The 24,816-nt window shown below is 33.1% G+C and overlaps 1 protein-coding gene across 4 annotated transcripts in view; it reads left to right on the top strand.

Annotated features, from left to right (window-relative positions):
• Nucleotides 1-24,816, top strand: part of LOC101896747 (leucine-rich repeat and fibronectin type-III domain-containing protein 3) — a 399,938-nt gene that overhangs the window by 112,065 nt on the left and 263,057 nt on the right. For all 4 annotated transcript variants that reach the window (XR_009342463.1, XR_009342464.1, XM_059123971.1 and 1 more), the window contains exon 4: nucleotides 15,082-15,184. The gene's annotated coding sequence lies outside the window, so the exon portion shown is untranslated. The remainder of the gene's footprint in view (nucleotides 1-15,081; nucleotides 15,185-24,816) is intronic.

Raw genomic sequence — 24,816 nt, 5'->3', positions numbered from 1 at the left:
ACAGATTTTTGGACGTCATTAATGAGACGAGACTTATAAAAATGGTTTCTCTGACAAAAAAGCTATTACAACAGATATTTTCCGAATAGAAGCTCATAAAAATATAAGCCCCTATCCGAAGAAGATACATTTTATGGGTCTTCTCTGTAAACAAGTCTCTTTAGAGGACTTCTATTGATGGAAGACATTTTATTGGAGGTCTTCCATAAACAGAAATATGTTACATACCACGGCTAGGATATAATATTGTACCGCACTTTTAAGGTTCGGGTATCCTTAAATTGAAACCTATTTGCAGGTCTTATATCGTATAGCACACCTTTAAAAGTGGTACATTAAAAAAGGCCTTCTGGCTATGTAAGAGATTTTAAAGGTCTCCTGTCTATAGAAGAGCTTTTAATGCTCTTCTGTCTAAAGGCTAGCTTTCAAACAGCTAAAAGAGCTTTCAAAGGCTCTCTTATGAAAAAACCATAAAAGAGATCTAAAATTTCTTTTCTCTGTAGAAGAGTGTTCAAAGTTCTTTTGGCTATGAAAAAGCTGTAAATCGTTTTTTTTTTTAAAGAGCTTTTAAAAATCCTCCATCCTTTCGAACGTCTTTTAGTTTAAAAAAGAATACTTCATTCGCTTTCCTAATTACAGCGCTAATCGCTTTCAATGTCAACAAAAAATTCCCTCAATTTTTATATTAATTTCGTTTGGAAAAAACTTTTCTTCTCACATCCTATCCAACTATCATCATTCAATTGTATTTCTTCCCCTCTCCTTATTTTGCGGTTGATTTAACTTTTCGCCACGCAACTACCGCTTAACCGCTTAATCTTCAAACTCAACAAAATTATCCTTCGAATATTTCCGCTTAGCTTTAAGTTTTCAACATTTCATCGATGAATTGCATCATTAGAGTGAAGCTGGCGGGGGAAACTTTCCTGCTCTCAAAATACCCAACGTCACCTGTGAACTTAGGATAAGCAAAGGAATTGCTCTGCAAGCGGTGAAGGAATTTGAGATAAAAAACAGAAAATCCTGATAGCAAATCTAAGAGAGAAACACAACGGAGACCGACAGACAGACAGCCAAGCCATGAAGACAAACAATTTCGACTAGAATTTGAATTGACTGTCATTCACAAAATGTGTTGACAAAATTTCACTTGAAACTGTTGAAGGGAAAAAAATACCAAAATATTTGCAAGAAGTCCTCCAGTGGTAGGATACCACTCTCTCTCTGTCTATGGGCGTGTTATTGTATGTATGTCGAAAAGAATAATGTATCCCCTCCGCCAAAAGTTGCGCCAAAGTTGTTATTCATTTTTTTTCCCTTTACACCATTGAAGGAGATAGTCTTAGCCAACTCCTGTGCAAGCAAACACACACACTCACACTCACTCACTCACTAATACACTTGTCGTCACATTTCTAACGTTTTCTTAACGCGCCAGGCCAGGATAAAGTTATGCTGAGTCAGGACAAACGCAACGACTGGAAGAACAAGCATATATTGCCAATTACTGCTGCACAACTACCTTGATTGTGTTGTCACAACAACAGCAGCATCGGCACCAGCAACAACAACTCGAACACCAACAACTATCATCTGAAGTGCAGAAAGCAACACCAGCGACAAAAACAAACCAACGACAAAAAAAAAAAAAAATATATCCTTACATTCTGAAGTTCGTAGCAGTTGGCGGTGGCAAACCTGGCATTTCGTGGCTCAAACAAACGCACCGCCATTTCAGTCAGGAATTCCCAACGGAATTCCTTCCGAAGCGTTAAAGTGCAAAAACAAGCACACACACAGAGACACAACTAAATTTAATGATTTTTTTCCTTAAAGGAGAGCCACCCCTCCGCTTGAAGAACTGTGTCTAAGCTGGGTGATTGAAATGTAAAGTAGTGTCAGTACACCTTAAAATAGTTAAAGTTTTTAGTTAGCGATGCGGGATAGAAAGAAAGAAAAACACCAACAAAAGGGGGACGTGAATGATGACAGGCGACAACGTCATCACCGAAAGGCTTTTGGAGGAAGATAAATGAACGATGTGACAGATTGAAGTGTGAGAATCACTGGGATTTAAGTTCTTGGAGGGGGGGGGGGGGGGGGGGGGTGTTTATTTGAAAGAGTGGGATATCCTATCCACAGAGGGTTCTCAGGAAATCTTCTCTTAACGCCTTTCTATCTAAAGAAGTTCGAGAAAGGTGTCATTTTTATAGAAGAAAGAAAGATTCCGATCTCCTATCTATAAAATAATTAAAAAAGATCTTCTTCTAAAAAAGACTTAGAAGGTGTTCCATTTCTCCACAGGTGACCTCTAAAGACATCGTTTAAATGGAAGACATGCAAATGGTAATGGGTAAAGATGCGGAGACCCTATCCAAAAGGGTCCTCAGGAAATCTTCTCTTAACGGCATTATATCTAAAGAAGTCCGAGAAAGGTCTCATATCTATAAAATAACTGTAAAAAGCCTGATATACAACTAAGGATATGAGACCTTTAGAAGGATCCTGATCTCCTATCTGTAAAATACTTAAAAAGGTCTTCTTCTAAAAAAGGCTTTTAGGAGGTATTACATTTCTCCACAGATGACCTCTGAAGACCTCGTATAAATGGAAGACTTGCAAATGATAAAATATCTTTTAGAGGACCCTCATTAATCTAAAAGATATTTTATCCTTAGAGTTTTTAAATAGTTCGGGTATCCGCAAAAAAATCTTATTTTAATAGAAGACTTGGAAAAAATCAGCATGAGACCTGTATGTAGCATTCTGCCCATAGAAGACCTTCGAAAAATAAGCATTGTGTAGAAGAAGCCCTAACCTCCGCAGAAGACCAAATAAAATACTTCCATCAGTAGACGACCTCTAGAGAGCGCATTGTAGAATCTCTACTTTTCTTGGAGAAAAGTGAGAAAGTCCTTCATTGAAGACATGCAAATGGTAATACGGGTCCTCTTAAGCATATTTTATCCTTAGAGGTTCTAAAAAGGTCGGGTATCCGCAAAAAATCTTGTTTTAATGGACGACCTGGAAAAAAATCAGCATGAGACCTGCAAATATCATTCTGCGCATGAAAGACCTTCGAAGAATATGTTTAGTATAAAATAAGCTCTTTCCTCCACAGAAGACCATATAAAATCCTTCCATCAGCAGAAGACCCCTGCGGGGTGCCTTGTAAAATCTCTTCTTTTTTTGGAGTAAAATTAGAAAGTCTGTCATTGAAGACATGCAAATGGTAATGAGGTTCCTCTTAAGCATATTTTATTCTTAGAGGTTCTAAAAAGGTCGGGTATCCGAAAAAAAAAAATCTTGTTTTAATGGACGACTTGGAAAAAAATCAGCATGAGACCTGTAAGTAGCATTCTGCCCATGGAATACCTTCGAACAATATGTTTAGTATAGAATAAGCTCTTTCCTCCGCAGAAGACCAGATAAAATCCTTCCATCAGTAGAAGACTTCTAGAGGGTGCCTTGTAGAATCTCTTATTTTCTTGAGGAAAAATTAGAAAGTCTTTTAAAAATATTCTGAACATAGAAAACCTACAAAGGATCTACCATTCCTAAAAGACCCATAAGGGATCTTCATCCCAGGAAAAATTCCTAAGGGTGTCCTTTCTATGGAAGACTCCTAAAGAATCTCTAATCCGGATAATACATATATAAAAACCTTGATATATTTTCCTTATTTAAAAGCTCCTGTCAGAAGAAGACCTCGAATGTATTTTCTGTTTTGTTTTGTAAAGTCTTCTGACTGTAGAAGATCCTATAAAGGTTTTCCCTTCTATAACAGACCTGTATGAAGAGCCGTAAACGGTCTTTTGTCTACAGTTCCTTTGTCCGCAGAAGACCTGTAACTGAAAAAGCTTTGAAAAATTGTCCTTTCTATGGGAGATCTTCAAAGGATCCTCTGTCTATTGAACACCTGTAAAATATCAGGGAATAAAGAAGATCTAGAAGATCTGTCAACGGTAGATCCTATAGAAAACCATTAAATGTTTATCATTTCTTCTGTCTACATAACAGCTGTTAAGTGAATTCTGTATAATATTCTTTCCATAGAACAGCTTTAAAAATCGGCTCCAAAAAAATGTTCTTCTATCTACAGAAAAGCTTTAATAGAGGCTCTAAAGATACTCCGAGCTTTTAACGTTCTTCTTTCCTCAGGAGAGCCTTTAAATTATTTTGTCGTTAAATATATTTTTTCTATAAAACATAGCCTTTGAAGGTATTATATAAATAAAAAAGCTTTTAGCTATGGAGCTTTTAAAAGTCTTCTGTCTTCGAAAGATAGTTTTATATTATTACTTTAAACCTATAGCTTATATCTACCTACCTCTAATTTGGGAAGGTTGTTTTGTTTACATAACCATTTAATGGCTTACTCGGCTCATGTAGAACCCTATCTATGGAGGGTATATTAACTTTATCATTCTTTTTATAACTCCTCGAAATACTCATGTCAGACCTAACAAAGTATATATATTCTTGATCAGCATAAAGTTCTAAGTCGATTTAGCGATGTTTGTCTGTCCGTCCATCTATCTGTTGTAATCACGCTATATTTCGAACGAATTGAGATAGAAGACTACAATTTTGCACACATGTTTATTTTGCCAGTAGGCAGGTTAAGTTCGTATATGGGCCATGTAAGTCCACGTTTTCATATAGGCCCCATATAACGGAACCTCCCGATATTCGGTATTTTGATGATTTTAGCGACATTATACACCGGAATCGTTTCGAATTTGGTATTTGAAGTTCGTAATGGATACTACAACCTATGACAGAAAATTGTCTGTGAAGGTCCACGTCTTCGTATAGCCCTCAAATAACGGTACCTCCCTATAATCGGTATTCTGATATTTTAGCGTCATTGTTCACCGGAATTGTTTCGAATTTGGTATTTGAAGTTCGTAATGGATACTACAGCCTATGACAGAAAATCGTCTATGCAGGTCCACATCTTCGTATAGCCCCCATATAATGGTACCTTCCAAAATTCGGTATTTTGATTATTTTAGCGACATTATTCACTGGAATAGTTTCAAATTTACTATTTTAAGTTCGAAATGGATACTACAACCTATGACAGAGAGTTGTCTATGCAGTTCCAGGTCTTCCTATGGCTCCGGTTCCTCCCTATATACGGTATTTTGATGATTTTAGCGACATTATTCACCGTTTGTTTCACATTTCGAATTTGAATATGGTAATGGCTTGTGACAAACAATGCTTATGTAGGTCCACGACCCCAATATAACGGCTATATTCGGTATTTTTAAAATTTTAACAGAACTCTTAATGGATTTTATTTTTTGAAAATTTCCAAATTCGTTCCAAATGATGGAGGATATTTAAAGTTCCGCCCGGCCGAACTTACTGCTTTTTAACTTGTTCTTGGTTAATATGTGGAACCTAGTTGTCCCAGAACGTAGCAATTATGTGCTCCTCGACATCCATCCAAAACTGCATGTCAACAACACATATTTCTCAGAATTTATTCGGTAACATCTACTCAAAAAATAAGTCATAATTTATTGTTGCAAATATTTAAATTTCCTCTTTATTTCTGTAAACTAACCCCGCCCCTACTCCCCCTTTTTATATTCTTTACTGCATTTGAAAATATGTCTGTCTCTCTGTCTGTCATCGTGTGTGCGTTTCTCTATTCACTTCCTTCTGCCAGAAGCTCGTAGTCGTAAATTTTCAAACAAATGACTTTTACATATTGATACAATAATTTAATTATTTTTCCTTGCTCTCAGAAGCTGGTTTCCCATTTGTTGTTATTCCTCACTCACACACACACACACACACTCATACACGAACACAGAAAATTTTTTAATTCAATAAAAAAGAATGCTGGCTGGCAACAACATTGTGTTATTCATTTATTTATTTATTTGTATTTTATTCATTTATATTTAACAAAAAAAACAATAACAACAGCAAAAGCAACAATATCAAAACATTTTCCTTTTTTTGGGGGGTATAACTTTTACATCTATTGGCTTGCATGGAGATTTTTTCCTTCAGATTGCCTTTTTTTTTGCCTGACACATATTAAGCATTCTTGTAACAAAATCCGGAAAAAATATCCAAAACTCAACAAAAGGAGCAAAACATATTTTTGTTGCTGTTGTAGTTCTGGTTGTCCATAAAAGTTGTACGCACACAGACACACCCTCTTTCGGACACTTATATTTCGTATTCATACCATTCTTCAACAAAATGAAGACCATATGGGAAAAGTGCAGGAGAAAGTTGGGGAGAGAGAGAGAGAGAGAGAGAGAGGGAGGGCATTGCAAGGCATTTTTTTTGCTGGACATTGTTAATGCCTTGTATTCACACTCGTTGTACAGTAAATTAAGTTTATTCCTGTTCACAGTTTGCACTAAGGCAACCAAAGCACTGGTTGGCTGCTCCATGTATTCCAATGACCAACATTGGAGCGAAGCACACATCAATACACACATCCTCACGTAGCCACACACCCGCACGCACCGAATTCACTTTTCACATTGCACAAACATTTGCATGTAAATATTAATATTTAGGTGTGAGTCGACATGCTGCTTTGCCAATGGACCTCGCCGAGTGTGTATGTGTGAGTGTGTGTGCTGAGTATGGGTGTATGTGTGTGTGCTCTGGGTGTTAAAGGATGGTCGGTTGTAGTGCGTTTATTCGGCATGTTTATAAGCTGCAAATGCTTATAAACTATATGAATTTTACAGGATGTTGTGGTGATAACCCAGCAAACATTTTGAAGAAAATTATTCGTTGATAATAAAAGTGAAAATACATTTAATTTTTTTATACAAAATATCTTGGTTGTCAATGTTGCTGCGTGAAAAATAATCTTGAAATTCTACTTCTAGAGATAGCTCTTGAAAATCTAATAGTTTTTCAAAAAAAAAAAAAAAAAAAAAAAAATAGATTCTTAACCTATTTTGTTCCGTTCCGTTTGTTTATACCCTCAGCCTTATGGCTAGAGAGGGAGGCTATATATCATTTGATAGGGCCAAACCGTGCTCATCGAAATAACGATTTTAGCCCCTAGTTCTCTTTGGACCAAATCCGTTTTAGGACATTTGGAGTCGATCTAGCGATGCCCGTTCGTACGTCTGTCTCTCTGGTTGATGAGTTGATGCGCACGCTAACTCTCGAAGGAAGTATTCGATTTGGTCCAAACTTGGTACATCGTAACATTATTGTCAAACTTAGATCGAGTTGCGAGATGGGCAATATGGGGCCACTCCTTCTGGTACCACACCAACAAAAGGTAGAAATTTTCAAAAAAAAAAAAAAAAAAAAAAAAACAATTTTTTTTCAGCACAGAAAGGGAAGCAGTAACCTAATTTTCCTCTAACTAAAATTCCTAAAATTTGCACCAGTGCTAGGTCAGGTGCGAAAATGTAAAATATCGGTCCACTTAATCAAGTACCTCCCCCACAAAGAGTCAAAATTTTGAATAATTACAACTCTTATAAAATGTGATGTAAGAGGCCGTTTGTCTTCAAATTACACACATCACAATATTTTTAGTAACTCAAGATCTACCGTGGGAATGGAATACATTCTCCTCTCTTTTCTTCTCTTTCTGGTACGTCCCCCACAAATAGCTCAACATTTTCTTCAATATCCATGACGCTCATAATACGCGAAATTAACACCCATTCCATTCAGACTTGGTACATCTCAATATTTCCATCAACACAAAATTTGTCACAAAGATGGTAGAGATCGGACCATTCCTTTTAGTACCTCCCACACAAAGGGTCAAAGTTTTGAATAACCAAGACGAAAATCCGAAATAAGCATCCGGTTGTCTTTATATTTCACACATTCCATTATTTCTACAAACACAAGATCTGCTAAGAAGATGGGATATATTGGTCCACTCCTTCTGGTACCTCTTCCACAAAGGGTCAAAATTTTGAAAAACCGCGAAGCTTATAAAAAATGCGAAATTAATATCCGATTTTATTCAGGCTTGGTACATTTCATTATTTTGGTAAACACAAGATCTGTTATAAAGATCGTAAAGATCGGACACTTCATTCTGGTATCTCCCACACAAAGGGTCAAAGTTTTGAATAACCAAAACGATTATAAAATCCGAAATAAGCATCCGGTTCTCTTTATATTTCACACATCGCAATCTTGTATTTTAGGTATATAGTTTCGATGGGATTCCAAACGAGAATTTTTAGAATATTTCCAAGGATTATTAATGTGGAGATTTCAGGATATTTTATAAAAATTGCCAACATGGATTTTTAGAAATATTTTTGGGGATCTCCGAGGGCGGATTTTTAACAAGGACCTTAATCCTTGGATTTTTTAGAATGCTTTTAATAACATTCAAACTTTAATTGATAATTGTTAAGGATGCTTGAAAGTGTCTCCTAAAGAATTTTAAAAATATTTGTTAGAACATCAACACAATAATTTTTTGAATATTTTCAAGGACTTTAAAGCGAGAATTTTAAGACTATATTCAAGGGCTTTAAAGTCGAGGATTTTTAAAGCAATTTTTCATTTTAGTCAAAAAAACGATAATTTTTAGAATGAAATAATATTTTTAAGGTCCTGAAACTAGGATTAAGAATTTTTTTAAAGCATACAAACGTGGATTTTTAGAAAAAATTTCAACACCTTCATCTACGGAATTGTTGAAAAAAGAATTTTAAGAATATTTTTAGGGGCCTCCGGGGGTGGATTTTTAACATTTGTAGGGACCTAAATAATTCCTAAATAATTTTACGAATATTTTTAAGGACTTGCAAACAATAATTTTTTTTTTAATATTGTCAACGACTTTGAAGCGAGGATTTTTAGAATATTTTCAAGGACTTTAAAGTCGAGGATTTTTCAAAACATTTCAGTTTGGACAACTGAACTAGGATTAAGAATTTTTTTAAAGAGCATCCAAATATGGATTTTTTTTAATATTTTTAAACACCTTCATCCACGTAGCTTTGGGAATATATCTTCGATTGCCTTTGAAACGAGGATTTTGAGAATATTTCCAAGGATAGTGAATGTGGGTATTTAAGAGTCTTTATAGAGACTCCCAATATGAATTTTTAAGAATTTTTAAGTCCTCCAAACGAGAATTTTTATAGATATTTTTAGAGCCCTCCAAACGTGGATTTTTATAATATTTTTAAAGACTTTTTTTTAACAACATGTTTAAGAATCTCCATCCCTTTATTTTTAAAGAATATTTTGAAGGACCTTTAAAGGTTGAGTTTAATAAAAATTTTTTAAAAATATTTGTAAGGATCTCCTAAAGAATTTTAAGAATATTTGTAGGGACCTCCAAACAATAATTTTTTTGAAAATTTTCATGGACTTTAAAGCGAGAGTTTCTAGAATATTTTCGAGGGCTTCAAAATCGATGATTTTTAAAGCAATTTTTCGTTTAATCAACAAAACGAAGTTTTCTTAAATTAATTTTTAGTGGGAATTTAAAGAAATATTTTTAAGGACTTCCGAATGGGGATTTTTAATATATATTTTAAGAATATTCAATTTTGGATTTTTAGGAATATTTGCTAGGCACTTTAAATTGTGTATTTTTATGAATATTTCCTAAGGACTCCAAAACGTGAATTTGTTCCATGTAAAAAATATTTTTAAAAAATTCCTCGTTTGTTGGCCTCTTAATCCTTGAAAAATTGAAAAATCTTATTGATTCTAAAAAAACTACCTTTACAAATTTCCCTTTAAAATTGTTTGTCCTTCAAAATATCCAAATTGAAATGTTTTATGGTGCTTGAAAAAAAAAAATTCTTGAAAATAAGTTCTGCGGGTTCTTAAAAAACACATTCTGGCAGAAGCAACTTTTGGTCTTAGAAAAATTATTTCGTAAGTCCTTGATAAAAAAAAATCACTTTCATGGCTTTTCCATCCTTTCAAAAGTAAATCCACGTTTGAAGCTCTGAGATCATTGCTAAAAAGGTTTATGGAAATCCAAGTTCGATCTTGAAAATATTGCAAATAAAAAAATCAACTTCTAAGGCTTTGGCGATCCTTCCAAACAAATAAAAAAATTTTTTTTAGGCCATGGTTATCCTTGCAAAAAATAAAAAAATTGCTTTGATCCTTCAAAATATTTTTTGGACAAAACTTCTCTTCTAATCCTTGAAGACATTTTAACAAAAATGCAACTTTGATCCTTAAAAAAGATCAACAATTGGTTCTTAAAAAGATCTAAATTTGATCCTTAAAAAAAGTTAACAAAAACACGCTTAAGGCTCTGATGGATGATACTTTCAAAAAAAGTCCACGTTTATCCTTGAAAATATTTTAGGGGCATTTAGGGTCCTTGTGATTCTCGCCAAAAAAAAAATTAAAAAAAAATTCACATATGGTCTTTGAAAATCAGCTGTTATAGTCATGGTGATCTTTGAGAAAAAAATTAAAAAAATCCATGTTTGATCCTTAAAAAATCTTAAACAAAAAATCACGTTTGCGACTCTGCTGTTCCACTGCTCAAATATTCTCTAGGAAATCCAGGTTGGTTGGTCCTTAAAAAAGTATTCCCTAAAAAACCAAGTTTGTTGCTCTATTGGTCTTCGAAAAAAAATATCCTTTAAGAAATCCACGTTTGAAGCGTCCTTGAAAAGATATTCTTTAAAAATCCACACTTAGAAGTTCGCTGATCCTCAAAAAAAAATAGTAAAAAACCTACATTTAGATTTCCATTCGAATTTAAAAAATATATATTTTTTTTAAATGCCTATGATTTGAGGTCATGTTTTTTTATTTTCAATCGTCTCCTTTTTGTCCAGTTCTTAAACAAAATATTCTAAACAATTATCAAACATTTTCCCAAAAATCTCAAAATTGTTGTTCACGATAATATCCGCACATTAAAGAACGTCATTAAATGTCATGTCTTATCTAAACGATGGCTATAACCCGAAAAATTGAGCTAAGAAAAATAGATTCAATGTTTTGAAATTGCCAATACGGCCGAGGAGGAATCAGAGGCAAAGTGGCAGACAGACACTCTCAGGGCAATAAAAAGATGTCACGACAAAGTGCCAATAACCCAAATGGTTAGGGTGGGGGTGTTGGCGGCGGCGGGAAGTAAGGCGAAACGAACAAAAACAATTGACACAAAAACCGACAGATACTTTGACATCGAGACAAGCAAAAAAAAAAACAATAACATAAAATCAATGCGAATTTCAAAAATAGAAAGAGGAGACAAAAAAATCGATTGAAATTGAAAATGAAAAACTAGGCAATTTTCAAAGAGGCGGTGTGGAAGTGTGGAAGGAGGCTTGAAATTCAAATTGAAAAGGTCTGGTGTTCGAAATCTCTTTGGAGGGCCATCCACTTGGTCAGACTACTAGAGCACTTAGGCACCTAGCCAGCCATCTGCTGTCACAAAGACACAAGAAATGGCCAAGAAAGACATTTTCAAGGTTAACAACTGGCAAGGCAACCTTCCAGAGACTAGGTAGGGCAATTTCACACTTTTTAGCTGAGGCTTGGGAAACAGCATCTACCCACCTGTGAGGGAAGATTTTCAAAATGATGCTTTAAAATTCATTCATTTGTTAAAAAAATACCTTTTGCATATTGAAGGAACTTGAATGTGGTCGTGGCTATTTTTTAAACCTTGATAGTCTTTTTTTTACTGTGGAGGGGTCTGTAGGACACGGCGGGGTAAGAACAAGTGAATAAATGGGCCATACTCTATTCCCTTGGATAGACATTTTCAAATTCCAAAAAAAATCCCAAATTTGTCCATTTAATGTCCATGTTAAAACCTCCAGAAAACGGCTTAGTGTTAACTGAAATCTTTTTCATTCTTTTCCATTTTTTCGACTCGAATTGAAATATGTTTATGCCGAAAACCTGGCAGCTATTAATGTTTATTGTAAATAAAAATCGGCAACATCATTCGACATCATACCAATGAGTGTGGTACTACTACTACAACAACAGCAGTAGCAATATCGTTCTGCCACACACATTTGCCGTCGCTATGAAAAAAAAATCGAGAACAGCCAACTGAAAAAAAAATCGCAAAACTCATTGAAAAAGAAATAGACTGTGTAAAAATCCAAAAAGAGGTTGGCTTCGTCGATGTGTTGTCGGTGTTGTTATTGTTTGCAAACTACGTTGCAAATCCAACAAACACAACAACAACAATAACAGCAGCAACGCCAACAGGCAAACAGCCAGGCATGGCAATCATAGAAGCCGATGTAGTAGCAGCAACAGCAGCAGCACCAGATCAACAAACATCGGTGGAAGTGTTAACAAAAACTTTGTAAACTTGGTTATTTGCATCGAACTGTGTGTGGTTTAATACTTTGCACATGCAAACACACGCACACATATAGGGGAATTTGAAAAGGACCAAACGTAAAAAAATTAAGGATAGCTTTCAAAAATTTTTGGATTTTTTAAGGATTTTTTTTTTCAAGGACCGATAGGACGTGGATTTTTAAAAAAAAATATTTTTTAAAAGATCACCAATACGTGGATTTTTAAAAAAAAATTTAAAGGATCACCAAGACGTGGATTTAAAAAAAAAAAAAATTAAAGGATCACCAAGACGTGGATTTAAAAAAAAAAAAAATTTAAAGGATCACCAAGATTTTTAAAAAAAATATTTTTTCAAGGACCAAAGAAACTTGGATTTTTTAAAAATATTTTTTCAAGGACCAAAAAAACGTGGATTTTTTAAAAAATATTTTTTCAAGGACCAAAGAAACGTAGATTTTTTAAAAAATATTTTTTCAAGGACCAAAGAAACGTAGATTTTTTAAAGAATATTTTTTTCAAAAACCAACAGGACGTGGATTTTTTAAAAAATATTTTTTCAGAAACCAACAGAACGTGGATTTTTTAAAAAATATTTTTTTTTTCAGAAACCAACAGGACGTGGATTTTTTAAAAAAATATTTTTGTTAAAAACCAACAGGACGTGGATTTTTTAAAAAATATTTTTTTCAAAAGCCAACAGGATGTGGATTTAGAATTTTAGATTTCTACTCAATCCCTTACCCAAATACGAAATTTAGTACCATGTAGTACGTATTTGCAAAATCTTAACCCTAGATACTAACAGTGATCCTAATGTCATATTTCGGATTTTATACAGATATTTTTTGGGACCAGCTGTGCACCATTAGTGTAAAAAGTCGCGATTGGTGGACTGAGGATTCTATAGAAAATTTTCCTAAAAATACAAAATTAGCTTAGTCTGATTGACGGACTGAGGATCCTTGACAGAATATTTTATATATTTTTTTCAAGAAACTTTTTTCCCCCCAAGTGTGAATTTTTCCAATATTTTTTAAGGATCATTTGTGTACCTCTAGTGCAAAAAGCCACGTTTTGCGGAACTGAGAACTCTATAGAAAATTTTCCAAAAAATCCAAAGTTTGCTAAGCTGATTGATGGACTAAGGCTCCTTGAAAGGATATTTTAAATATTTTTTAGTCGACTGATAAACCGACAGACACTTTCTAACCTAACCTTGATTTTTCCCCATTTTTAAAGGTCCTTCTGTACCCCTAACTTGAGTTTTTTTATTTTTAAACGATCATTTGTGTAACTCTAATGCAGAGAGCCACGATTGCTGAACTGAAAGAAAATGTTTCTATAAATCCAAAATTTGCCTAACTGATGGACGGACTGAGGTCCCTTGAAAGGATATTTTATATTTTTTAATGCTATGAACGACTCCATATTTTAGGAAGACCTTCACTCAGAAAATAATTTCCTAAAAACTGAGAGAAAAATTTCCGAAAAATCCAACATTTGCCTGACTGATTGACGGACCGAGGTTCCTTGAAAGGATATTTTATATTTATCCATATTTTAGGAAGACCTTCTTTCACACAATGTCCAAATGCTCCCCAAATTTGGATTTTTCTTGAGAACATTTTTAAGGAACAACTAACGTGCACTTTTTGCATGGTTTTTTACAAATATTTTTTAAAGGACCATTTGATCAAACATTTTTAAGAATATTTTTTAAGAACTTTTTTAAATTAAATTTAGTTATCTTTTTAATCTCTCCGCAAAGCATTTATTCCTTAAAAAATTATATTTTTAAAGATCTTTTTTTACAAAATTTTGTCAGGGACCAATTGTTGACATGGCTTGAATTGTTAAGAATATTTTTCAAGGTACTTCCTGTTTTTTTTTTTTTCTAAGAACCATTTGCCCACCAAATGTGTATTTTTAAGAACCCTCGATTCAAGGATCTGCTTCCCACAAATTATGAATTTTTAAGAATATATATTTTTTTTAAATTAGGGGAAATATAAGGACCATATGCCATAAAATTCTTTCAAGGACCATTCATAGATTCTTGAGATTTTTTTAAGGAACTTCTATTTACAAAAATCGGAGTTTTTATGAATTATTTTCAAGAAAGATCTAGTCTTCAAAGGTATATTTTTGATTTGTCTTTTTTTCAGGGGCCATTGGTCACCAATTGTAGATTTTTAAGAATAATTTTTCAAAGGCCTTCAATGTCTTCCAAACCTAGATTTTTAAAAATATTTTTCAAAAATGTTCTATCACCAAATATGGGGATTTTATGAAATATTGTTCAAGTACCTTTTTCAATTTTTAGAATTGTTAATTTTGCTCATTTTTTTGTTAATATATTTTAATGTTTAATTTTAAATAAGACTTTTAAAATTAAGGATATTTTAATTAAATTTTATAAAATGTTTTTCAAGTACCTTTTTCAAGGACCAAACATAAATTTTTAAACAAACTTTTTTTCAAATAATTTAAAAAAATATTGGGGAATTTTTAGAATTGTTAATTTTGCTCATTTTTTTGTTAATATATTTTAATGTTTAATTTTAAATAAGACTTTTAAAATTAAGGATATTTTAATTAATTTAGAGTAGTCATGTGTAGAAGTTTTTTGGGACCGTCTATGGCCCTATGGGCTAGGGCTCTCTACAAATTTAAAATAAATACAAAATAACAAAATATTTGTTACCTCCACATACTCAATTTTTAACTAACTTTATTTATATGATAATAACGTCATAATCTGATAAAACCTATTTTTATTTATCATTTCAGTAATCCCCCGATATCAACTTACAATCCATATCCCTCGCCACGCGTACACACACACACAACAGCAGCAGGACAACTTGTCTTGCCGGAGGCGACAAAGAAAGTGGTAAGTAACTACTGGTAATAAAATTGATTGAATTTTCCAAAAGATAAGATGTGATAAAAAGAAGAGACCAAAGGAAAATTTCGGAAAATATGGAATGTTCACAACTAAGCCTGGCAAGAAAGTTTGCCCAGCTTCCATGCAATGGAATTTTGCAATGATAACGGCAATCTAAAAAAGAAAAGAGAATAGGAAACTGAAATTGATTCAATTTTTGAAAGATGGGCAAAGATTGCGATGCATCCGTCTGTGCCAGTATTGGGGTGATTCCGTTATGATGTTCAGAACTGTAGTTCTGGCCAAAAAGCAACCAGCCATATGGCGAACTTGGCTGTTCTATTTTTTTCACTATCCTTCATTGAATCAATGCCTCGTATGTGTGTGTTCAGCATATTTTCTTGTTGTTGGTCTGTTGGTTGGCTGACTGGCATATTTGAATAAAAGAATTCATTTGGGTATGTGCATATGTAGATATATATGTGTGTGTGTGTGAGCCACGGGTTTGTTGCATTTTGTATGCCACATTGTATTGATTGAATTTGCAGTTTTTTCCCCCACCACCACTATTTCCACACAAAAAACATCCTGCTGCCCCCCCTTCCCTCCTGGGAATGAATCTCAACTAAAAACAAAGTAAAACTTCGTCAAAGATGTACCAGAATGTTGCCACCGATTTTTTTTCCAGCTGCTGCTGGTGTGCTTCTTCTTCTCTTGGTGTGCACATGAAGGAAGCCAATGCACTTGTAACGCCATCCAATCACTCATTCACTTGTACACAAACTCGCACTCACACATGTTCCTACATCGTAGTAATACAATGAATGTTCGCCGTATTTTTTGTTGAAGCAAAATATTCACTCCATCACTGCCTGGCAAAGAAACACACACACATACACACATATGTGAATGGATGGATATATGAAAAATATGTGGAGACATGTGTATGTATGAATGTATGTGTGTGTGCATTTTTATGCATTTGCGAATAAACCATGTGGCGCTATTAGCAACTAAACTAACTAAATCGGACATAGACACAGTGGGTCAAAATACCCGGAGATTTCAATATATAAAGAAATTAGTAAAAATCCTTAAATAATTCAAAAAAAAATCCAAGGTGAAAAAATTGGATGTCCTTGGAAAATATGTCCTTAAAAACAGTCCTAAACAAATCACCTTTATTACTCCGGATCTCTTTGAGACAACTTTTTACAAAAAAAATCCATACTACAATTCTTTGAATTTTTTTTTCTTAAAAATCCATGTTTACCGATCCACGTCCACGTCTAAGAATTCTACGCTTGAAGCACGGTTTCCTTAAAAATATTCTTAAAATCGATGCTTGGAGGAAAGATGGTTCTGAAAAAATTATATATAAACAAGTAAAAAAACATTAAGTTCGGCCGGGCCAAACTTTTAATACCCTCCACCTTAGGGTAAAGGAAACATTAGAAGAAACGTGGCAAAAACCATTAAAATACCGAATATCGGGAGGTACCTTTATATGGGGGCTATACCAAAACGTGGACTTATGTTTTGCCATACGTACAGGCACCCACTATGACCTACAAATACCAATTTTCAGACAAATCCGTGAAAAAATGTGGCAATTACCATCAAAATACCGAATATCGGGAGGTACCGTTATATGGGGACTATACCAGTACGTGGACCGACATATCTCATTTTCAATACCAACCATCCTAGACACAATACAAATTGCTCTGCTAAATTTTGGCGCTCTACGTCAAATAATGTGGGCTGTATCGTGATTTCAACAGACAGACGGACATCGTTAAATCGACTTAGAATTTTATCCGGAATATAAATATATATACTTTATGGGGCCTACGACGAATATTTAAGGATGTTACAAACGGAATGACAAAGTTAATATACCCTCCGTTCCAAGGTGGAGGGTATACAAATCTAAATTTGTGTTGGACCTTCCTTGATCCTTGATAAAATACTCTTGTAAATCAAATTTTGGTGCCCGAAGGTCCTTAAAAAAATTGAAAATATTCCCTTGAAAAAAATTTTCATAAAAAATTCAAATTCAAATTCTGAACAGAGGTCCTTGAAAAAATATTCTATAAAAATTGCCGGTTGATGGTGATGATTATCCTCAAAAAAATCATAGAAATCCACGTTTAGTTGACTACAGGCTCCGTAAAAAATATTTTTAGAAATACACACTTGGAAAACAGGCGGTCCTTTAAAAATATTCTTTTAAATCCAATTTTGGTTGCTGAAAAATAGCCTCAAAAAATACACATATATTTGTCATAGGAAAATTATTCGTAAAAAAACACAACGATTGGGATGATTCTGGAGAAAATATTTAAAAAAAAATTGACTGAGGCTTAATGAAATGAAAATCTCTTTGGAATGAAAATCCTTGAAAAATGGACGTAAAAATGCCACATTTGATTGACAGAAGATATTTAAAAATATTCCTAAAATTTTATGATTGTTGGACTGAATGTCCTTAAAAAAAATATTTCGTAACTCTTATTTTGGTGGCTTAAGGTCCTTGTCAAAAACTAATAGAAAAGTTTGGTGTATTAAGCTCTTTGAAAAAAAATCCACGTTTGCTGAGAAGACGATGCCAGAAAATAACTTGAAAAAACCACATTTGGTGGTCTGAAGATTCTTAACTATATTCTTTAAAAATTCCATTTGATGTCGTGAAGGTCCTTGAAAAAATACCCGTAAAAACTTTGCTTGAGGTTCTTCAAAAAACATTCTTAAAAAACTCAGATTTGCTGTTGGAAGAAATATTCATAGAAAGTTGCACATTTGGTGGACTGAAGGATCTTTCACATATTTTTTTATTTCAATTTTGGTTCTGAAGGTCCGGAAAAATTGCTCTGTAAAATACACATTTGAAGGTATGCTGCCCTTGAAAAAATATTGGGTGGACTGAAGTTTCTTAACTATATTCTTTAAAAATTCCATTTAATGTCGTGAAGGTCCTTAAAATAATACCCGTAAAAACTTCGCTTGAGGTTCTTCAAAAAATATTCTTAAAAAAAACTCAAATCTGAGTCTTGGAAGAAATATTCATAAAAAGTCAAACTTGGTGCCCTCTTTTTTTTTTTTTGTTTTTTTGTATTTTAATAGGATAGAGGATCCGTGAGAAAATTTTTCTATAAACCCTAAGTTCGATGAGCAGATGCCCGGAAAAATCCACGTTTGATGACCTGATCTTCTTTAAAAAATCTTAAAAATTCCATTTTGTGGATTAAAAATCCTTAAAAAAATAATGGGAAATATTTACGTTTGTAAGACAGATGGTTCTTCAAAAAATATTGCTAAAAACGACACTTCTGTTGGACTGTAAGGCCTTGGAAAAATATTCTTGAAAAGCTCTCATTTGGTGGCTCCTGAAGGAATATTCTCAAAATTTCACATTTTTTGACTAAAGATCTAAAAGTCCCGGTTTGATGGACAGATAGCTCTTCAAAATTTCTCAAAAAATGTTGGACCTTAAAATAATATTCTTAACAAGTAATTTAGTATCGGTCGCTTTTACCGACAGATTTATATCCTCAGCCTTGAGTTATGATTATTCAAACTGTTGACCCTTTATGGGAAGGGTTGCGAAGCAGATGGCCAATATTGACCAATTCGTATCTGACCTAAGAGTGATCAAAATATTACAACGTGCCAGATTTGAACTATATCGACTACTTCCTCTACTTTATAGAAGATATGTGAAAATTTTTAGGAAATGTGGAAATATGCGTGAGGTAACAGATATATAAAAATATTGGAATGTGCAAAATTTGACAGAAATCGAACATTTATATCCCTTTTTATGCGAAATCATAAATCTCATATTTATTTCAGGTTTCTAGTTGAGAGAAATAGTTAGGCATAGCAAGTTGTAAAAATCACCGACTTGTTTCGCAAGTTATGACAGACAAAAGTGTTGGAAATTGTAAACCTTTGTGGGTGAGGCACCAGAAGGGCTTGGCAGATATCTGTCATCTTTATAGCAGATCTTGTGATAGCAAAAATATTTGGATGTGTGAAATTTGAAGAGCATAGGATGATTATCTCGCATTCTTTGAGCGTTGTGTCTTTCAAAAATCTTGAACCCTATGTTGGGGGAGGCACCAGAAGAAATGGTCCAATCTCTACCATATTTATAACAGATCTTGTGTTTATGGAAATATTGAGATGTGCCAAGTCTGAATGGAATCAGATGTTAATGTCGTGTTTTATGAGCTTCATGAATATTCAAAATTTTTGATCCTCTGTGGGGGAGGATGGAGTGACCAATATTGTCCATTTTTGCACCTGACATAACACTGATGTAAATATTAGGAGTCGCAAATTTGGAGCAAAATCGGATTATCCTTTCTCTTTCTGTGCAGTAAATTATTTTCTTTGGAAATGTTGACATTTTGTGGGGGAGGTACCAGAAGGAGTGGACTGATATTGCCCATCTCCGAACTCGATTTAAGTTTCACAATAATGTACCAAGTTTGGATCAAATCGAATACTCCCTTCGAGAGTTATCGTGTGCATATCGTGTGGATATCGCTAGATCGACCCTAAATGCCCTGAAACGAATTTGGGTTTCTAAACTTAGTTTTAAGGACCGCAGCATGTTACTTTTTTAAGGACTTGCAATCGTAGACTTTTAACAACCTCTTAACAACGGTTTATCAAAATATTTCTTAAAGGACCTTGAGATTTTTTAATAATAGTTTTTTAAAGGACCTACAAATTTTATTTTTTAGGATCTCCAAACATAGTTTTAAGGTCTTTAAAAAGTTACTTTTTCAAGGACTTCCCAATGTAGACTTGTAGGGACCTCTAAACAACGGTATATAAAAATATATTTTCAAGGGCCATAAATCATTGACATTTTTTTTAAAAAAAATAAATTTTGGAAGAGATCTTAACGACTTTTAGCTTGTAGTTTTTAAAAATATTTTAAGGAACTCCTGAAAGGATCTTCTTCATAAATACCTTTAAAGAACCTGTAAGATTAGTTTTTGTGAAAATATTTTTAAGGACTTCCACATAAATTTTATAAAGATTTCTTCAAGGATCAACAGACGTGAGTTTTTTTTTTTTCAAATTTTTTACATATTCTAAAGGACCTCCAAAAATTGATATTTTACGATTTTGTAAAGACAACCTAAAATGTTTTTTTTTTTAATATTTTTAAGAATTGTTTTTAAGGAGCAACAAAGTAGATTTTCGCATTATTTTTTAAGATTTTTTTAACCTGAATTTTTATGAAAGTATTTGTCTAACCTACAAGTGTGGATTTTTTTCACCCCACTGTGGGCCCCCCAAAGAATGTTGGATGCACCACACACACTAACTCCTCGTTTTTCTTTATTCATTTTTTTTGCCTTTCATAGAAAATAAACTGCCAAGTGTATGTAAAGTAATTTAGTTCAAAGCAATTTTTCAAAAATCGTTTCCAAAGCAATGCAACAACTACAACAATAACGAAAAATATCAGCTTAAAACAAAAAGTATTTTTACAAAATAATTACTTTTTTTTCCTACACATCATAGCCGTATGGCTGGCTGTGGTAGCAGAGACCAGACATGTACTCTGGTACTCTATTTTCAGTTTATAAATCAACATGAAAAGCCCGATAAAAAGTGGAAAAACGAAACTAAACTAAAACACAAAACATAAACTTTCTCTGCAACGTTGCAGTGCAATTTTCTTTCAATTTGAGCGTTTTTTCGCCTTCTTCGTCTTATTTTTACTTCTTCTTTTTTTCGAAGTGAAGTTCGGTGGTAATACATTTGAGGCATGCAAGGCCTTCAAGGCGATTGATTTTTTTTTCAAACTGAAATCTCATTGTGTTATTGAAAACCAAAAATAAAACAAGTAAAAAAACTGTAAGTTCAGACGGACCGATCTTTAAATACCCTCCACCATTTAGAACGAATGTGGCAATTTTCAAAAAATAAAATCCGTTACAAATTCTGTTAAAATCTTAAAAAATACCAAATGTAGCCGTTATATTAGGGACTATACGACGACGTGGATCTGCACAGACAATTTTCTGTCATAGGCTGTAGTATCCATTACGAACTTCAAACGCGAAATTTAAAACAATTCCAGTGAATAATGTTGCTAAAATTATCAAAGTACCGAATATCGGGAGGTACCGTTATATGGGGGCTATACGAAGACGTAAACCTGCACAGACAATTTTCTGTCTTGGGCTGTAGTATCCAAGCTTCAAATATTAAATTAGAAAGAATTCCGGTAAAAATTTGTCGCTAAAGTCTTTAAAATACGGAAAATCGGAAGGTACCGTTATATGGGGGCTATACGAAGACGTGGACCTGCACAGACAATTTTCTGTCTTAGACTGTAGTATCCATTTCGAACTTCAAATACCAAATTTAAAACATTTCCGATAATTAATGTTGCTTAAATCACCAAAATACCGAATATCGGGAGGTACCATTATATGGGAGCTAGACAAACAATTTTCTGTCATAGGCTGTAGTATCCATTACGAACTTCAAATACCAAATTTCAAATATTTCCGGTGAATAATGTCGCTAAAATCATTAAAATGCCGAATATCGGGAGGTACCATTATATGTGGGCTATACGAAGACATGGACCTGCACAGACAATTTTCTGTCTTGGGCTGTAGTATCTATTACAAACTTCAAATACCAACTATGAAACAATTCCGGTGAAAAATGTCGCTAAAATCATCAAAATACCGAAAAAGGGAGATACCATTATTTGGGGGCTTTACGAAGACGTGGACCTGCACACACAATTTTCTGTCTTAGGCTGTAGAATCCATTACGAACTTCAAATACCAAATTTGAAACAATTCCGGTGAATAATGTCGCTAAAATCATCAAAATACCGAATAGCGGGAGGTACCGTTATATGGAGTCTATACGAAGACGTGGGATATGCACAGACAATTTTCTGTCATAGGCTGTAGTATCCATTTCGAACTTCAAACTCCAAATTTGGAACATCTCCGGTGAATAATACCGCTAAAATCGTCAAAATACCGAATATCGGGAGGTACCGTTATATGGGGCCCATACGAAGACGTGGATCTGCACAGACAATTTTCTGTTTTAGGCTCTACTATGCATTACGAACTTCAAACACCAAATTTGAAACAATTCTGGTGAAAAGTGTTGCTGAAATCATCAAAGTACAAACAAATCTAAACTTATTCTTAAATTTGATGCTATTTCCGATTTTTTTGCTTTTATTAAACGAGATTTAAAAATAATTGTAAAAATTATGGCTTTTGACTTTGTTGCAGTTTTTTTTTATCTCACCCTGTAAATCAACAAAATACCGAAAAAAGGTAATCGTGGATTTTTAAAAATATTTTCTCAAGGACCACTCACTGTGGATTTTTACCATTTTTTCCAAGGATTAACCGTGGATTTTTAAAAATAAATTTTTAAGGACTCCAGGCCCACTAATCGTGAATTTTAAAAAAATATTTTTTCAAGACTATTTTACAAAATATTTTTCCAAGGACTTCAGGACCACCAATCGTGAATTTTTAGAACTATTTTTTCAAGGACTTCAGGACTACTAATCGTGGATTTTTAAAAATATTTTATCAAGGACTTCAGGACTACCAATCGTGGATTTTTAAAAAAATATTTTTTTCAAAGACTTAAAGACCACTAATCGTGGATTTTTAAAAATTTTTTTTCAAGGACTTCAGGACTATTAAACGTGGATTTTTAAAAATATTTTTTCAAGGACTTCAGGACTATTAATCGTGGATTTTTAAAAATATTTTTGCAAGGACTTCAGGACTATTAAACGTGGATTTTTAAAAATATTTTTTTCAAGGACTTCAGGACTATTAATCGTGGATTTTTAAAAATATTTTTTCAAGGACTTCAGGACTATTAATCGTGGATTTTTAAAAATATTTTTTCAAGGACTTCAGGACTATTAAACGTGGATTTTTAAAAATATTTTTTCAAGGACTTCAGGACTATTAAACGTGGATTTTTAAAAATATTTTTTCAAGGACTTCAGGACTATTAAACGTGGATTTTTAAAATTATTTTTTCAAGGACTTCAGGATTATTAAACGTGGATTTTTAAAAATATTTTTTCAAGGACTTCAGGACTATTAAATGTGGATTTTTAAAAATATTTTTTCAAGGACTTCAGGACTATTTAACGTGGATTTTTAAAAATATTTTTTCAAGGACTTCAGGACTATTAATCGTGGATTTTTAAAAATATTTTTGCAAGGACTTCAGGACTATTAAACGTGGATTTTTAAAAATATTTTTTCAAGGACTTCAGGACTATTAAACGTGGATTTTTAAAAATATTTTTTTTCAGGGGCTTCAGGACTATTAAACGTAGATTTTTAAAAATATTTTTTCAAGGACTTCAGGACTATTAAACGTGGATTTTTAAAAATATTTTTGCAAGGACTTCAGGACTATTAAACGTGGATTTTTAAAAATATTTTTGCAAGGACTTCAGGACTATTAAACGTGGATTTTTAAAAATATTTTTCAAGGACTACAGGACTATTAAACGTGGATTTTTAAAAATATTTTTGCAAGGACTTCAGGACTATTAAACGTGGATTTTTAAAAATATTTTTTCAAGGACTACAGGACTATTAAACGTGGATTTTTAAAAATATTTTTTCAAGGACTACAGGACTATTAAACGTGGATTTTTAAAAATATTTTTGCAAGGACTTCAGGACTATTAAACGTGGATTTTTAAAAATATTTTTTCAAGGACTACAGGACTATTAAACGTGGATTTTTAAAAATATTTTTTCAAGGACTACAGGACTATTAAACGTGGATTTTTAAAAATATTTTTTCAAGGACTTCAGGACTATTAAACGTGGATTTTTAAAAATATTTTTTCAACGACTTCAGGACTATTAAACGTGGATTTTTAAAAATATTTTTGCAAGGACTTCAGGACTATTAAACGTGGATTTTTAAAAATATTTTTTCAAGGACATCAGGACTATTAAACGTGGATTTTTAAAAATATTTTTTTCAAGGACTTCAGGACTAATAAACGTAGATTTTTAAAAATATTTTTTCAAGGACTTCAGGACTATTAAACGTGGATTTTTAAAAATATTTTTTCAAGGACTTCAGGACTATTAAACGTGGATTTTTAAAAATATTTTTTCAAGGACTTCAGGACTATTAAACGTGGATTTTTAAAAATATTTTTTCAAGGACTTCAGGACTATTAAACGTCGATTTTTAAAAATATTTTTTCAAGGACTTCAGGACTATTAAACGTGGATTTTTAAAAATATTTTTTCAAGGACTTCAGGACTATTAAACGTGGATTTTTAAAAATATTTTTTCAAGGACTTCAGGACTATTAAACGTGGTTTTTTAAAAATATTTTTTCAAGGACTTCAGGACTATTAAACGTGGTTTTTTAAAAATATTTTTTCAAGGATTTCAGAACTGTTAAACGTGGATTTTTAAAAATATTTTTTCAAGGACTTCAGGACTATTAAACGTGGATTTTTAAAAATATTTTTTCAAGGACTTCAGGACTATTAAACGTGGATTTTTAAAAATATTTTTTCAAGGATTTCAGGACTGTTAAACGTGGATTTTTAAAAATATTTTTT

The sequence above is a fragment of the Musca domestica genome, unplaced genomic scaffold, assembly GCF_030504385.1.
Source record: "Musca domestica strain aabys unplaced genomic scaffold, Musca_domestica.polishedcontigs.V.1.1 26, whole genome shotgun sequence".
Lineage (NCBI taxonomy): Eukaryota > Metazoa > Arthropoda > Insecta > Diptera > Muscidae > Musca > Musca domestica.
Note: the sequence above shows the minus strand (reverse complement) of the source record. Positions and strands in the feature narration are given on the sequence as shown.